The sequence below is a fragment of the Cricetulus griseus genome, unplaced genomic scaffold (genome assembly GCF_003668045.3).
Source record: "Cricetulus griseus strain 17A/GY unplaced genomic scaffold, alternate assembly CriGri-PICRH-1.0 unplaced_scaffold_1, whole genome shotgun sequence".
NCBI lineage: Eukaryota > Metazoa > Chordata > Mammalia > Rodentia > Cricetidae > Cricetulus > Cricetulus griseus.
In genome coordinates, this window is record NW_023276808.1 from 6,429,945 (window position 1) to 6,445,243 (window position 15,299).

General features: G+C 37.4%; 1 pseudogene; it reads right to left on the minus strand.

The window, feature by feature from the left end:
- LOC118239759 overlaps nucleotides 1-15,299 on the minus strand; it is a 74,012-nt pseudogene that overhangs the window by 54,600 nt on the left and 4,113 nt on the right.

Consider the following 15,299-nt stretch of genomic DNA (forward strand, 5'->3'; position numbering starts at 1 on the left):
AGCTCAGCACTTAGTCATTCTTCTCCACATACCAACTTAATGAACAATAGAAAATCCCTCTGAAGTTTATTGCTTTCACCAGGTTCTATGTTCTTTCTGCCTTTCATGTTCTGTCCCTACCTGTAAAGTTTTCTGGGTCTGCTTTTACCTGAAAAATTAGAGTGTTTTTAAGATTAAAATCAGAAGATCAGATGGGAGAAAGAAGTGGGTTGATATAGCCTAAACTTTAATAATGTGTCTCATGATGAATACAATTATGATTGTGAGAGTCCTTCATAAGTGTATAATCATTTAACCACTGTTATTGTCTTCATTAATGTAGAACAATATCCTCTTGAGATTCCAAGCTTGTCCTCAACAAGAAAAGGTTTAGGTTATTTTCATAACGAGGTCACCATGAATATAATAGCCATGAGCATGAGAATTCTGATACTTCTTAATACTAAGTTTAATTGAGGCTGGAGATATGGCTCAGAGGTTAAGAGCACTGACTGTTCTTCCAGAGGTTCTGAGTTCAATTCCCAGCAACCACGTGGTGGCTCACAACCATCTGTATTGTGATCTGGTGTCCTCTTCTGGGTCGCACTGTATACAGTATAAATAAATGAATAAATCTTAAAAAAGAATATCCTTATTCATGTGAAACCAGACAGGTATCAGGGATTGCTTGGGTGGAGACTGAGGAGCTTTACAGTCCTAGTGGGGATGGCATGGTACCGATACTGACAACAACATGGATTGCCAAAAATTAAAGAGTGGAAAGAGTGGAGTGGGCTGACCCAACACAGCTGAGTAGAAAGAGAATACAGATTATGCCAGCTTGTCCTCCTTAACAAATAAAGGAATCTCTCGGGCATTTGATCCTTGTGCTTTCAAACCCCAAGCTCCCTCCCTAAAACTTCTTTCAGTCTCCACATCTCTTTGTAAATACCTTATGGTCTAAGCCTTAGACATCAAGTCTCAGCATCTCCTCACAATCACGATTTCATATCTAGTCACCACCATTCAGAGCTCTACATTGAATGTTTGCAGGTATCAGCGAAGGATAATATGAGCCATTTCAGACAAGTCAGACTTCATGCCTGCAAGTTTGTATTCTATCCTCACAAGATGTATAAACTCAAGCAAGGGTACATCTTACATATTAGCTTGTTGGCTCCCATTGATGCCTATTTACCACATGGGAGACAAATTCACTCTTGTGGCTTTGGTTAGTCAACCATAGCTTAAAGACTTTTATTGTCAGTCTCTTTGCTGATCACTTATTTTGTACTTTTGCCTCATTTTGTGGAGATGTGAGCAAGGAGAATTTAATAATCACCAGGTCTCAGTTTCTGATGCAATCAAGCATATATTTATATTCTGAGGCAACAGGGCTGAGATAAAGTTGAAGTTAGATAACCCAATCACAGTTATTGCTATGAATGACATATTCATGTAGAAGATTAGAAAGTTCAGCATTTAGAACACTGGCTGTTCATCCACAAGTACAGAACCAAAATCTCTACCAGATAAAAGAAAACACTCTTGAATACACACATGAGGAATTTAATGTTTCTTACATTATCTTCTATTAAGCAGTTTAACAGTAACATTGCTAAATTATGTTGAGAAAATAGCACATATAGGTAGTACATCATCTACACTTGGACTTATACTCAGGAGGCAGACACATGATAATCATGAGTTCAAATGTATGTCTCATCATTTCTGGCATCTAAGCCATGCTTAATAAAAAAACAAGACTACCTGAAGGCTATTTGTAAAAATATGAAAAACATAACCAGAGTTAACAAACCACCACTTTCAGATAAATCCTTATTTGAAAAGTATGATCACACACTGTCTAAATTAAAATAAATTAACTACTAAGATGATGCAGTTAACAATCTATACATTGCAGTGATATACCTACCACTGAGTAAATATGCAAAATGAACAAAAGCCACAGAAGGAATATAAGGAAAACAAATAAACTTCATGGAATGGATTGCTACACATACAGCACACTTTAGCATGTACCTCAAATATTTCAAAATGGAACCCAAAATGCAATGACCACCAAAATCAATTCCCACTCTCTGCTTCATGCCAAAGCTTAAGAATGTGAGTTCGTAGACCCCTCCTTTTGCTGACATGCAACTTTCATGATGATCCTTCATCCATCTCCAACCAAGGGACATATTAAAAGTTGTATAATGTGGTAAATATATTATAACACAACAGGAGAGAAAATAATACAAATCCATAAACTTTAGACATAAATTAGTTTTTCCTTGTACTTGAAAAGAAGCATGAATCTAAAAGTGATTCACTATCATTTAAAATCGTTGTGTAAGTGTTACAGGTATGGAAGGAAAGGTTTTCCAACTGTCATGTCAGTCTATACCTACATCTTTGAAGGGAAGATGTCCTGGATACCTGCAGCTCTGAAGAGGCATGTATCCTGATGTTGGGAAGTCAGGGTATTCCTGAATCATTGGAGGAAATTATCATGGATACCTAGGGAACTGAAGAAAAATCTACCCTGAGTGTCCAATGTCAGGTTACATATACTGCTGGCAAGAGAAGGTATCATGGAGACACACATGAGAGGAAAAAGGCATCTTGAAGGTCAGGAAGTCAGGTTACTCATGAAGGTGTTGCAGTTTGGGATGTTCCCCATGCAGGATGTAGCACTCCTGCTCATCTCAAAGTGACAACCATTACAAATGAGATTTGCTCCACTCTGCTAAGAGATTACCAGCAGAATGTCCATTACTTGATTACTCTTCCCAACAATGGAGCATCCATGCAATGATAAATATTTCTTCTTAGATGTAGTCCAAAATGACACTTCTCTTCCTCACTCGACTACCGCCAAAATTGCTCCTGAAATATAGCAGTCTGCTACAGCTACAGGGATAATAAGTTTTTCTTCTTCACTGCTCCCCTAAGGGAGTTTCCTGGCAGAGGTGTATGTTGATTATCTGATGCACTTTACTAGGGAGTTTTATATTCACTTTAACAAAAGGTCTTCACTCAAATTCATTGAACAGATTTATTTCACAAAGAGGAATCCAGGAAACGTGCTGCCACTATGAGTATGGAAAATGCCAGCTGCCAAATAAAAAAACATAGGGTTTATATATGTCTTATTAGGGGAATAGGTTTTTCAGGGGGAAATTTTTCAGTATGTTTATTGGTAAAATTTCAACACTGATATTGAAAATCATTTGAGATTGCCTAGACTCCTTCTTGGGGATTGGTTGGTTTTGAGCTTGGGGATTGGTTGGATTTTTCCTCAGCTTGTCAGGATAGAGTTTGTTTCTTTGCTTTTGTTTTAAGGGCCAAAATGTATTTCCTTAACTGGCCCCTTTTTTAACCATTTTGCTCTTATTTCAGGGTGTGTTTCTTAGGCGAAAGTTTCAGGGCCAAATTCTGTTTCATTCACTGGATCTGGTTCCTGGGTCAGGGTCTGTTTATTTGCTGGCCTTTTGCACTATACATAAGGTTTATAAGTTTATAAAATCTTTTTTCCATGAGTGTGCTGGAACAACAATATAAAAATAGACATCATAATGCTCACACAGACTATTGTCACTGTCAATATTCTTCAAAATAATTACTATTGTATAACTGATTGGAAGTGTGATGGCTAAAGATCCCACCAAATACTTGTTTATGAGAAGCACTCATTATCTTTACCAGGTACTGAAAAATGATTGTAACTAGTAAATGCTTTAACATATTGTTTGTCCATCAAGTTTTACTCTTGTAGAAGGTGTAAAATTAAACCAAACTGAATGCATTTATACTTTCAATGCTGAATGATTTTTGTAATGATTTCAAAGACTCCCGATACACACAAAAGCTTTACCATACTGACTACATTAACGTTGTTTGTCTCCAGTATGTGTTCTTTTATGTCTCTGAAGAATACTTTGACTTGCAAAGGCTTTCCCACACTGATCACATTCATAGGGTTTCTCACCAGTATGCGTTCTGTTATGCAGACAAAGTGTACTGGAATAAGCAAAGGCTTTTTACCACACTGATTACATTCATAGGGTTTCTCTCCAGTATGTCTTCTTTTATGCACACGAAGTGTGCTGGGATCAGCAAAGGCTTTACCACACTGATCACATTCATAGGGTTTCTCTCCAGTATGTCTTCTTTTATGCAAACATAGTGCATTGGAATGAGCAAAGGCTTTGCCACACTAATTGCATTCATAGGGTTTCTCTCCAGTATGTCTTCTTTTATGCAGACGAAGTGCACAGGAATAAGCAAAGGCTTTGCCACACTGAATACATTTGTAGGATTTCTCTTTAAGTGTTCTTTTATGTAGATGAGGTGCATTGGAATCAGCAAATGCTTTACCACACTGATTACATTCATAGGGTTTCTCACCAGTATGTGTCCTTTTATGCCTTTTAAGATGACAATTATGAGCAAAGGCTTTACCACACTGAGTACATTCATAGGGTTTCTCACCAGTATGGGTTATTTTATGCTTTCGAAGAGTACTGTGATCTGCAAATGCTTTACCACACTGATTACATTCATAGGGTTTCTCACCAGTATGTGTCCTTTTATGACTTTTAAGATGACAATTACGAGCAAAGGCTTTACCACACTGAGTACATTCATAGGGTTTCTCACCAGTATGGGTTATTTTATGCCTTCGAATAGTACTGTGAATTGCAAATGCTTTACCACACTGATTACATTGATAGGGTTTCTCCCCAGTATGTGTCCTTTTGTGGATTTGCAAACAACTGTGACTAGAAAAGGCTTTCTGACACTGATTACATTCATAGGGTTTCTCACCAGTATGTGTTCTGTTATGGATTTGAAGATTACCATGACACATGAAAGATTTACCACAATGAGTACATTTGTAGGGTTTCTCTCCAGTATGTGTACTTTTATGCAGGAGTTGTGCACTGGAATTAGCAAAGGCTTTACCACACTGATTACATTGAAAGTTTTCTTTTCCAGTATGTAATCTTTTATGTCTTTGAAGTTGACTGTTATATGTGAAGACATTACTACATTCTGTATATTCAAAAGACATCTCTCCAGTTTGGCTTCTTTTATGCCTGCAAGGAAATGAGCATATGTAAATTCTTTACCATATTCAATACTATGTGGAACCTTGGAACTTGCAACAATGAATATTACAGTTTGTTTAAATTACAAAGAAGAATCAGATCTTACAATTTTATGACTGTGTTTACATTCAAATTTTCCCCTTCTTTAAGGGTTCTATGGCATCATTGAAGATACTTGTGAAAGTATAATCCTTTATTATGGTTCTCATTTTCAGAATCTTTTTCTTTTTTGTGTGTTTTCAAGACAGGGTCTCTCTGTGGCTTTGGAGACTGTCCTGGAACTAGCTCTTATAGAACAGGCTTGTCTCAAACTCACACAGATCCACCTGCTCGGATTAAAGGCATGCACCACCAATGCCTGGCTTCAGAATATTTTTCTACAGGAGATTTTTCACATACTAACAAGAATTAGAAAAATGCAGAACTTTATCACGATTACTATATATTTTAATTTTCCTACACTTTGAGTCATACAACATTAATAATGAACTAGAAAAAACAGAATCATTTATGTAGTCATAGAGTTATAGGGCTTTTCTGCATAGTGAGCTTGTTGGTGTATTCTCACTGAAGCTGCAAAACAAATTACTTGTACACATAAATCAAATTCAACAATTATGTTCAAATGGGGACTACTACATGACTTTTAAATGTTCTGCGAAAGAGATATACCATTTTCTCCATATCCCTTTGCTGACATGGCTTGTATCTTAAGTAATACATCATATACCTAGTAAAGTAAACATTACAAAGAAGAGGCATCCTAATTTAATTGGGTTTGATTTTCTCTTCCTTATAAACATGTTCTAGAGATATTAAGTCTTCCTTGCAATGAATGCCCCTTGACTCTTGTCAATAATTATAATTACTGCTGTCACTAAACTTACAAAATAACAGCAAGTATTGAGTAACATTAGCTTTTCCATGGAGTATTTGCTTAATGGACAGACTGCAGTTATGCTCATCACCTCAACCATGTGTATACATTTAATAATATAGGTAATATGATACAAATGGAATTATATTTCTATAGCACAGCTTTCATGTTGTGATGATTCAAGTGGTAATTTCTCTCAAGGCATTATTTCCTTGACTTCTTTATTAAAATAATGTCTTGCAAATGCATTTCACCCTACCTAAAGCTGAGGTATATGGTTTTGTGAGAATTTAATAATCATCAATGCAATTTAACCTGTGCTTAATTTCAGGGTTGGTTCTGATTCAGACTTGCAGGACAGATTTTAATTTCTTCAGAGGCACATATCTACCAGCTCATAGATGAAAATTACCTTTCATGTCTTTTAGAACTTGTCCATTCTTCTTCAGTAGTATGGTCTCCCTTACTGTATTCTAAAATATAGTACCAAAAATGTATATATATTATTAAAAATGTGTAAAATTTAAGTTACTCTCTTCATTGAACTTTAGAAATATGACTGGTTTATTTACTACATTCCTTTCTCTATCAATAAAATTAAAGAAGAGCATCAATAACCACAGAACAATTTTCCTATTATTTTAATATCTGAAGGTACAGTCTTACCTATATCAGAGAGGTTCTTGTAGGTTTCCAGCATTACATCTTTGTAGAGATTCTTCTGAGAAGTATCTATCAAAGTCCACTCTTCCCAAGTGAAGTCGATATGCACATCATTATAGGTCATGACATTCTAAAATATCACATATATATGTGCAACTGAAATCATGATACTGACCATATTGGTAACGTATAATTCAGTAGAAAATTATATTAAGATGTGTTAGTTTTATGTTATGGAACATTTGGTTAGTGAAATAAATATGTGTTGCTTTTGTTTATTGTCTGGGTTTGTGAAGCTGTGATTCTTAGCCTGTCAACAACTCCTGATGATCTGACAAAGAGGTGATTATTCAGTAGTGAGGCAGGAGGAGAAAGGATAGGCTGTGGTTGCAGGACAAAGTATACACAGAAGGATAAATCTGGAAGCAAGGAGGAAGGACCAAAATACAATAAGAGGACTAGGTAAGGGCCAGATATCAAGCAACACAGCAAGTGGTGGATTGGGATGTGAAGTAAGATATACATAAATGGAGAAAAGTAAAAGTCTAAAGGCAAAAGGTAGATGGTAACATTTAACTTCAGAAAAATTGGCTAGAAATAGGCCAAGTAAAGGCCAGGCATTTATAAGTAATCACATGTATCTGTATGTCAATTTGGGACTGGGAGGTACCCTCCCAAGAAGGTAAAATCTAAAGAGCTAAAGGAGTAAAACATTAAGCAAATACTTCACACCAACATGTGGCCATATTTCCATGTAACACCAGAGAAAGCTAAAATTAAAAATATCTCCTTAATGAGTTTCTTTGAAAAGCCAGCACAATAATTAACAATGATAACCTCGGTTAAAATGACTGCCACAGCACAATCACGGGGATGGTAGAGCTATAGGGAGACTGTATGGAGTTCTTGGGGACTGAACTCTGAGTGGGCTCTGTATTTTTTAATTTGTTCTCATGAATCCAGAAGTGGGCATAGCCAGGTGGGAGACGAGGCATAAGATCCACTTGTTGCTTTGCCGTCTAACGCTTGCATTGGCAGAAAAAAGGCTAAAACTCATACAGTTAATTGAATCCAGATATAAATGGAATTGAAAGAGTGACTGTTGAAGTAAAGGAGTCTATATATTTAATGCATACCTTTATTTTTAGAAAGTGTAAAACATATGTCAAATGAAAATCAAAAATGCTTTGGAGAATCAGTTTTCCTTTTGTTTCCACAGGAAACAAGAGGCTATGGATTTGCTTTAGGTATACATAGACATGTGTAGAGCAATTGAGACCTCTTCAACTGGATAGGCAATGCATATCCACTAAAGTTACTGATGGTCTTCGCAAAACTTGAAAATAATCTCAAATTTTGCCTGGGTACCTTACAGATGCATTTATCCACTGACAGCAGTAAGCATCTAGAGAACATGACTTTGATTATTTGGTCTCTCACAGACAACTGTTATATATATGCAAATATAGGAACCATAAGATAAAGTGTTAGATTATTGAATCTACTATTACCTGCCTACCTTCAAGAACTCACTGACAAGAACATTCTATAGTTTGGTTACCATGCAACGACGTCTCCCTGATGAGTCACAGACCTGCCGAACTTCCTGCCTCAACCACCATATAAAGTCTCTGAGAAAAAAAAATTTGGAGCTTGATCAGAAATACTGTCTTGCATTGGTTGTGTCTCTTGTCCCATCATTACAGGCCCTGTGAGGTTCAGGCTCCCATAGCTGCCCTGCTGGCCAGAGCAAATTTTTGTTACAACACACTATATATAGTTTCTACTCTTGCTTAAAGAATTTTTGTATATTGATAAAAATTAAAATTTTTCTTTTAAAACATAGTGTTCATTTTTTCAATTATGTTGTTTTTGAGTGTCAAAATGAATTTCTAATTTTATTTTAGCTATTTCATCCATAAAGATAAATGATGGTATCTCTGAGTAAATTTTCTATTCCAGTCTGAATTGCAACCTAGTACTCAATTCTAAGTTTCTTGTTTTTCAAACAATAATGCTTTTAACAATAATGGCTATAGTATTACCTGTGACCTTGAATTGGTGAACTTTGGAGACATGGCGTTGTGCTCCTACTGCAGGAAAATATTAATGGAGGAGCCCATCCTATGCTAACCATTGGATGCTTCTATACTTTTCAACAGAAAACACTGTGCGTTATGTGTATGTCCATCATTCTCTGAAAAATCACAGAGAATGAAGGACAGGCTCTCTCAGATTTCTTGTATACGACCTGAAATCACTCAATGCATGTGTCTTTAAGATTTCTCCCTTCTGCTATGTTAACATATTTGAATGTTAGTTACAGTTCCATTACCCTCTTCAAAGACAGCATATTTTGCAAGTGAACCCTGTATTTTGAATATTATTTGTCTGTTCATTTTTATTATTATTAATAACATTGGTTATAGAGACACGGTTTCTCTCTGTAGCTCAGGCACTCGCTCTGGAGATCCGCCTGACTATGCCTCCTGTTTGCTGGGATTAAAGGTGTGTACCACCAATGCCCATCTAACTAACACATTCTTTAGAGTTAATTTATCTCACATTAATTTCAAAGCTCTATGTTCGCTTTAAGGATGAGGTCAGAGTCTCCTTTTTATAATATTTATATGTGTTTTTAATTTCAGAATATGATATTTAGTCATTATCTTCATTGTTTTTTTTAACATTTAAGATCTAAATGTGACCACAGATGAGGTAGTGTGGAAGGGATGGGATAGAAAATATAGTTAGATAGTTGATCATGTGAGGTGATAAATAATAGCTGGAGGTAAATTACTACTTCAGACCTGTGGTACTGGTAAATGTAAGAATTCTACAATTTGATGAATATGATCTTTTTATGTATTCTAATTTTTAAAATTGGAATTAGAAATATTCTTACTTTATATGGCAATCGTAGCTCAATGTCTTTCCCATCCACTGATACCCCACAAAGAACCCAATCCCACTTATGCTCAACAAAATAGGTGAGGCTTTCATGGGGGATCATCAAACTTCATCACAGAGTTTGGGGCAGGGCCTAGGCCCTCCACAGTGTGTCTAGGCTGAGAGAGTTTCCTTCTATGGGGAACTGGCTACTAATGTCCATTTCTACACTAGTGATAAATACTATTCCATGGCTAGAGGCCCCAAAGTCTGCTCAACACTACGAACTGAGACCCACATTCAGCAGGCGTAGTTCTGTCATATGCTGATTATGAACTGTCAGTCTGAAGTCAAAGACCTGCTCCTTTTTAAGGTCAGCTGATTCTGTAGGTTTCCCCAGCCTGGTCATGAATACACTGGTCATTACACCTCACTCTCTACAACTGGATACCAGACATTCAGGTCAGTGCTTAGCTGTGGGTGTCTGCTTCTGTTTCCATCAGCGGCTGGCTGAAGACTCTAGGATTGCATATAAGGTAGTGATCAATCTCGTTATTTGGAAAGGACATTTATGATAGCTGCTCCACTATAGCTTAGAATCTTATTTGGAGTCCTCCTTGTATATCTCTGGACATTTCTCTAATGCCAGAAAACAGGAGAACATGTCACACAAAACGAACTTAACAAGGTTCATAGGGGATCAGAGAAAGTGAAGTGGCTATCATGGAGCCTGCACAGAATTGTGGAAGGAATTCTGCAAAAACACTTTGGTTGTTTAGCTTGATTTGTTTGTGGGATTCCTACCAATAGCTCCTGTGGTGTGTCTGACTCTTTTGCCTGCTCTTGGGACACTTTTCCTTCTACTGAGTTACCTTGGTCAGTCTGGTATGAGGGTTTGTGTCTAGTCTTATTTCACCTTGTCATGATGTGTTTGGTTGGTATGCCTGGGAGGCCTTCTATTTTATGAAGGGAAACAGAGTATCAGTGGATTTGTGTGAATGAATATTGGGGAGACTGCTGGAAGGTGTGGAGGTAGGGAAAGCTGTGAATTTATTATAAGTTCATTGATTCTCATGACGTTTAACAGCCCCAAAAGCACAAATTTCCCAGTGTTCTTCTGATATTCAAGACAATGTCTTGACTGACACATATTGTATAATCAAAAAAGTTATTAAGGATTTCCAGGATCCACCAGCATAGGACATATTCCCATTTAGAATAAGAGGAATATTGCCATATAAACCCTCCCCAACTGAGGGAGACATCCATTTCTCATGTGCATGTCACACCAGCCAGAATAACAGGTAATATGGGACAGCAGCTCATGAAGCTTCCACAGTGCGTTTATTCCCAGATTCCTCCAACATCTCATTAGCTGCTACTCAAAACCATGTCATCACCAACAAATTGGATTAATATCCTCTGCTTATTTGCAGGGCACATAAATCAGAATAACAGGTAGGTAAACTGAGGCAAACACATACTTCTGGACTAGAAATCATACTATCTATACAAAATACACCTTGGTTCCTCTCCAGTGGATCTTCTCCATTCTTTCAATAACCCCAAACCCTATTTATCATCCAATTTCCTCCTTAACTCTATGTTGTAGCCTCCAACTTTAGAGGAAACCCTGTGCTCAAACAAAGGATATACCATCAACCAGAAGCCCATATGGGCCACCAGCCTACAGAACACTCCCACTCTCTCCATGCCTTCTCGATACTCTCACCAGGTTCTGTAGTCACTTCCCTTCTTACAATTTCAGACTTTGGAAGATATACTCTGCTGGAACAAAGACCACACCTACACCATGATTTCCAGTCCTCAAATTTGGGTGAGAAGCCCTGTGAAATCATAGGTCCTCAGATCAGAAGATCAGAGAGCAAATAGAAAGCAAGGAAAAAAAACACACTTCCAACAAAGAAAAACTGAGAAATCAGCACCTAGATCTCCAATCACCTCAAAGCAAGATAACCGGACTCCAATATAAAAACACAAACAACAAACAACAGAACAATAAGTCACTACCAGGCTCCACTAATCCTACAAGAGCAAGTCATGAGTATTCCAACACAGTTGAAGCACAATTAAGACCAACTTTATTTAGATGATAGAAGTCCTAAAAGTTGAAATGAATTAGTCCCTGAAATAATTCTCAGAAAGAATGAAAGAAATACTGTCGCTATGATTAAATTATTTAAGTAAAAGCTACTCTCATAATGTACTGATTTTGTTCTTACCCTTAGGACACTGTTGATCTTTTGGGGAGCTCAGGAGAGAAACTCAAGTCATGCACTGAAGGAAAAACATGTGGGGCCATTGCTTTTTGATTTTCTCTTTTGGTTTTCACTATCTTGTATTCAGCTAGTTCTCTTTAGCTGCCCAGACCCACTTGCTAAGATACATTGCCCACTAAGTCGTATTCTTCTTCCCACATCAACCATTAGTCAACACAATCTTTTTCAGGTGGAAGTCGTATATTCTGATGTGAGAACCCACTCAATCGATGTTTGAGTGGATGAACCTAGAATTGGTCATGTTGACACCTGAGGATAATAGGAGACAGAGACAGTAATATATGAGAAGGTTTTAAAATCCTAAGCCAATATATAAATAATATAAATCACTTAAGCAGTAAATACTCAAACATAAAGATAGCAACACCTGGAAAAAACAGAAATGCCAGTATGCCAGGCAATGGGAAAAGGCAAGCATCTAAGATAAAGACAAAAAAATAAAACTGTCTCTCCACAGCAACATCCCCTCAAACAAAACCTTCAAGAATTGGTAACATAAGAAATTGTATGAAAAAATCTTGGGGAAGTTACAATGTTATTAAGAAAATGAATATAACTACATTACTGTTATAGATTACAGAAAATCAGTACAGAGATTCATATAATATGACGTCTATGCTTGTCAAAAAGATACACCAATCAAAAGTATGTAAAATATTTCCAAAGAAGATGGGGTTGGTGGGAAAAGGTAAGAAATAAGGCAGGAAAAACATTGTCAACTTTTATCCAAAATACCAAAGAAAACGTAGAATAAATAAACACAGACTTCACAATTTTCATAAAATTACCTCAAATGTCTCTTGAACTGTTGTTTCTGAACCTCAAGCTACTGATATTTCTTCAAAAACACAAGTGCCATGCTCCAGAGATCTCACCAGAAGTGGAGGTGATCACTTGCTATGGATCAGTATCTCCTTATAATTCTTTTTGTTTCAGGTAAATACAACCCCACTGTTGCTCAATTACAACATAGAAAAATAATTTAAAAGAAAGGAGAGGACGGTGGTGGTGCATGCCTTTAATCCCAGCACTCGGGAGGCAGAGGCAGGCGGATCTCTATGAGTTCGAGACCAGCATGGTCTACAAGAGCTAGTTCCAGGACAGTCTCCAAAGCTACAGAGAAACCCTGTCTAGAAAAACCAATAAATAAATAAATGAATAAATAAAATAAATGGAACCAAACTGAGAACCATAATATGGATCCACATACCTACGATCACTGGATGTTGGACAATGAATCTAAAATTATACAATGGATAAAAGAATGCTTCTTCAGCAAATAGTGCTGGGATAACTATATGCGGGCATGCAAAAGACTGCAGACAGATATATAACTATCACTATGCACAAAACATAAGTCCAAATGGATCAAAGAAGCTGAGCATTTGTGGTGCATGCCTTTAATCCCAGCACTTGGGAGGCATGGGCAGGTGGAACTCTGTGAGGTCAAAGCCAGCATGGTCTATAGAGCAAGTTACAGGAGAGGCTCCAAAGCAATACAGTGAAACCCTGTCTTGAAAAACTGAAACCAACAACAGCAAGTAAAACCAAATGTATCAAAGACCTCAACATAAATCCAGCCAAACTGAATTTCTTAGAAGACAATATAAGAGGTATCCTCATAGAATTTGTACATTAGATGGCTTTCTCAACATAACAACTGTAGAACTAACACTGAGATCTAGAATTAATAAATGGTACCTCCACAAACAAAGACATTTTTGTAAGGCAAAGGACATAGTCAACAAGACAGAAAGGCAGCCCCACAGAATGGGAAAATACATTCACGAACCCTGCATTTGACAGAGGGCTGATTTCCAAAATATACAAGGAACTCAAAAGCTCAGCACAAAACACCAAAAAAATCCAATTAAAAATTGGGCTGCAGAATTAAATAGAGACTTCTCAATGGAGGAAAATAAAATGACTGAAACCCTTAAGAAGGTGATCAATATATTTAGCATTCAGGGAAATGTAAATCAAAACAACTCTTGTCAAAATGGGTAAAATCAAAAACACCAATGACAGTTTATTCTGGAGAGGATTGGAGAAAGAGCATTCCTCCATTGCTGGTGGAAGTGGAAAGTCATACTGCCACTTTTTAAATATGTAAAGAAGTTCCTCATGAAAATTGGAATCAATCTACTAAAAGATGCAGCAATTCTACTCATAGGCATACAGCCAAAATGTGAACATTCATACAACAAGGACATATGTTCAAATATGTTCATAGCAGCATTATTTATAATAGCTGGAAACTGGATTCAAAGAAGATGCCCCTCAACTGAAGAATGGATAGAGAATATGTGGTACATTTACACAATGGAGTACTACTCAGCAGAAAAAAATGGAATCTTAAGCATACTGATTGAGGTAACCAAGTCGCAAAAAGAAAAACATGGTATGTGCTCTCTTACATATGGGTTTTAGACAAGGAACAAAGGATTAACAGCATACAATCCACACCACCAGAGAAGCTAGGAAACAAGGAGAATCCTAAGAGAGGTATACATGGTCTCCCAGAGAAGGGGAAAGGGACAAATCCCCTGAGCTAATTGGGACCATGGGAGAGGGGAGAAAGAGTTAGGAGAATGACAGGGAAGAATAGGAGGGGAGAGGAGTACTTGAGGGAGCAGAAAGATAGAGACAGAGGAAAAATCGAGGAGAGCAAGAAAAAATAAAGCATAATAGATGAGCCATTATACATTTAAAGAGAAATCTGGCACTAGGGAAATGTCCAGTGATCTACAAGGATGATGCCAACAAATAACCAATAGTAAAGAGTTCACCTTAAAGGCCCTTCTCTGATAATGAGATTGATGACTATCTTATATGCAATCCTAGAGCCTTCATCCAGTAGCTGATGGAAGCAGATGCAGACACATACAACTGAAAATTGAGCCAACCTCCTAGAATCTAGTTTCAGATACGGAGCAGTGATGAGCAAAGTGGTCAAGACAAGATGGGAGATATCCATAGAAACAGCTGACCTGAACAAGAGGGAGCTGATGGACCACAGACTGATAGCTAGGAAACCAGCATAGGACTGTTCTAGGCCCCCTGAACATGGGTGTCAGTTAGGAGGCCTGGGCAATGTATGGGTCCTGTTGTACTAGATTAGAATTCATCCCTAGTATATGAATGGACTTTGGGAGTCCATTACACATAAAGAAACACTCTCTCAGCCTAGAGACTGGGAGGGGGGGCTAGGCCATGCTCCAAATGATATGACAGACTTTGAAGACAAATTGTGGAAGGCCTCACCCTCGCTGGGTAGCAGAAAGAGGATGCAGTACGGGGTCAGTGAGGGGCAGGGGTGGAGGTCGTGATGAAACTGTGATTGACATATAAAATAAACTAGTTTCTAATTTAAGTTTTAAAAAGGAAAGAAATGCTCCCAATTTCCATGGCCTATGGCACATAACATAGAATATGCCCAATCTACCTGACAGCAACATGCAGACTTGAGAAATC